This window comes from Callorhinus ursinus, unplaced genomic scaffold, assembly GCF_003265705.2.
Source record: "Callorhinus ursinus isolate GAN/ISIS: 27379988/994484 unplaced genomic scaffold, GSC_fseal_2.0 scaffold4, whole genome shotgun sequence".
Lineage (NCBI taxonomy): Eukaryota > Metazoa > Chordata > Mammalia > Carnivora > Otariidae > Callorhinus > Callorhinus ursinus.
Window position 1 is genome coordinate 118,206,976 of NW_027397066.1, and position 2,727 is coordinate 118,209,702.

General features: G+C 38.7%; 1 pseudogene; it reads left to right on the forward strand.

Moving 5' to 3' along the window:
• The first annotated feature begins 1,953 nt into the window (after positions 1-1,953).
• LOC141372512 (ATP synthase peripheral stalk subunit d, mitochondrial pseudogene) lies at positions 1,954-2,439 on the forward strand (annotated as a pseudogene).
• The last annotated feature ends 288 nt before the right edge of the window (positions 2,440-2,727 follow it).

Below are 2,727 nucleotides of genomic sequence, written 5' to 3' on the forward strand. Positions count from 1 at the left end.
GTGTGCTCTTAATCCTTGTCCCCTATTTCACCCATCCCCCCACCCACTTCCCCTCTGGTGACAATCTGTTCTATATAGTTAAGAGTCTGTTTTTTGGTTTGTCTCTCTTTTTTCCTTTGTTTATTTTGTTTCTTAAATTCTACATATGAGTGAAATTATAATGGTGTTTGTCTTTCTCTTATTGGCTTATTTTGCTAAGCACTGTACTCCCTAGATCCATCCACATTATTGCAAATAGCAAGATTTTGTTCTTTTTTTTTGCCCAAATAATATTCCTGTGTGTGTGTGTGTGTGTGTGTGTGTGTGTGTGTGTGTGTGTACCATTTCTTTCTCCATTCATCTATCAAAGGATACTTGGGATGCTTCTATAATTTGGCTATTGTAAATAATGTTGCAATAAACATGGGGATGCATATATCCCTTTGAGTTAGTATTTTTGTACTCTGGATCATAGAGTAATTTTATTTTTAATTTTTTGAGGAACCTCCATACTGTCTTACTCACTGGCTGAACCAGATTACATTCCCACCAACAGTACATGAGGATTCCTTTTTCTCCACAACCTCACCAACGCTTATTGTTTCTTGAGTTGTTTTGTTTTAGCCATTGTGACAGTTGTGAAGTGATATCTCATTGTAGTTTTGATTTGCCTTTCCCTGATGATCAGTGATGTTGAGCATCTTTTCATGTGTCTGTTAGCCATCTGTATGTCTTTTTTGAAGAAATGTCTATTCGTGTCTTCTGCCCATTTTTAAATTGGATTTTGTTTTTTGATGTTGAGTTGTATAAATTCTTCATATATTTTGGAGCCTAACCTAACCCTTTATCAGATATGTCATTTGCAAATATCTTCTCCAATTCAGTAGGTTATATTTTAGTTTTGTTGGTTATTTCCTTTGCTGTGCAGAAGCTTTTTATTTTGATGTAGTCCCAGTAGTTGATTTTTGCTTTTGTTTCCCTTGCCTTGCTTGACGTATCTCGAAAGATGTTGCTATGACCAATGTCAGAGAAATTACTGCCTGTGCTCTCTTCTAGGATTTTTATGGTTTCTGGTCTCACATTACATCCTTAATACTTTTGAGTTTATTTCTGTGTATTGTGTAAGAAAGTGATTCAGTTTCATTCTTTTACATGTAGCTGTCTGGTTTTCCTAGCACCCTTTGTTGAAAAGACTGTTTTTTCCCCAGTGTTTATTCTTGTCTCCTATGTCAGACAATAATTGACTATATAACTGTAGGTTATTTCTGGGCTTTCAATTCTGTTCGCTTGACTTATGTGTCTATTTTTGTGCCAGTACCATACTGTTTGATTACTACAGCTTTGAAATATAACTTGGAGTCTGGAATTGTGATACCTCCAGTTTTTTTTTTTTTAAGATTTTATTTATTTGAGAGAGAGAGACAGAGTGAGAGAGAGCACATGAGCGGGGGGAGGGGCAGAGGGAGAAGCAGACTCCCTGCTGAGCAGGAAGCCTGACACAGGGCTCCATCCCAGGACCCTGAGATCATGGCCTGAGCTGAAGGCAGATGCTTACCTGACTGAGCCACCCAGATGCCCTGTGATACCTCCAGTTTTGTTTTTCTTTTTCAGGATTGCTTTGTCTGTTTGGAGTCTTTGGTTCCATACACATTTTAGGATTGTTTGTTCTAGTTCTGTGAAAAATGGTATTGCTTTTTTGATAGGGAGTGCATTAAATGTGTAGATTGCTTTGGAGAATATAGATATTTTAACATTATTTGTTCTTTCAACCCATGAGCATGGGATGTCTTTCCATTTCATTGCATCATTTTTAATTTCTTTCATCAATCTTCATAGTTTTTAGAGTACAGGTTTTTCACCTCTTTGGTTAGGTTTATTCCTAGGGCTTTTATTATTTTTAGTGCAAATGTAAATCGGAGTCCGTTCCTTGCTGCTGTGGACTCTGGGTCGCCGGGGTCGGTGAAGGATCTCAAGATGGCTGCATGAAAACTGGCTCTAAAAACCATTGATTGGGTAGCTTTTGGGGAGATCATACCACGAAACCAGAAGGCCATTGCTAACTCCCTGAAATCCTGGAATGAGACACTTACCTCCAGGTTGGCTACTCCCCCTGAGAAACCACCTGGTATTGACTGGGCTTACTACAAGGCCGATGTGGTGAAGGCTGGTTTGGTAGATGGCTTTGAGAAGAAGTTTAATGCCCTGAAGATTCCTGTGCCAGAAGATAAATATACTGTTCAGGTGGATGCTGAAGAAAAAGAAGATGTGAAAAGTTGTGCCGAGTTTTTGTCTCTCTCAAAGGCCAGGATGGAGGAATATGAAAAAGAGCTGGAGAAGATGAGGAACATAATTTCATTTGATCAGATGACCATTGAGGACCTGAATGAAGTCTTCCCAGAAACCAAATTAGACAAGAAGAAGTATCCCCATTGACCTCACAAGCCAGTTGAGAATTTATAAACTTGAGTTGGGGAGAAAGCTCTGGCCCTCGTATTATAAATGCTGGACATTAAAAATAATGATATGGTAAAAAAAAATGTAAATGGGATTGTTAATTTCTCTTTCTGCTGCTTCATTATTAGTGTATAGAAATGCAATGGATTTCTTTTTGTTTTTTAAAGATTTTATTTATTTATTTGACAGAGAGAGAGATAGCGAGAGAGGGAACACAAGCAGGGGGAGTGGGAGAGGGAGAAGCAGGCTTCCTGCTGAGTAGGGAGCCCGATGTGGGACTCAATCCCAGGACCC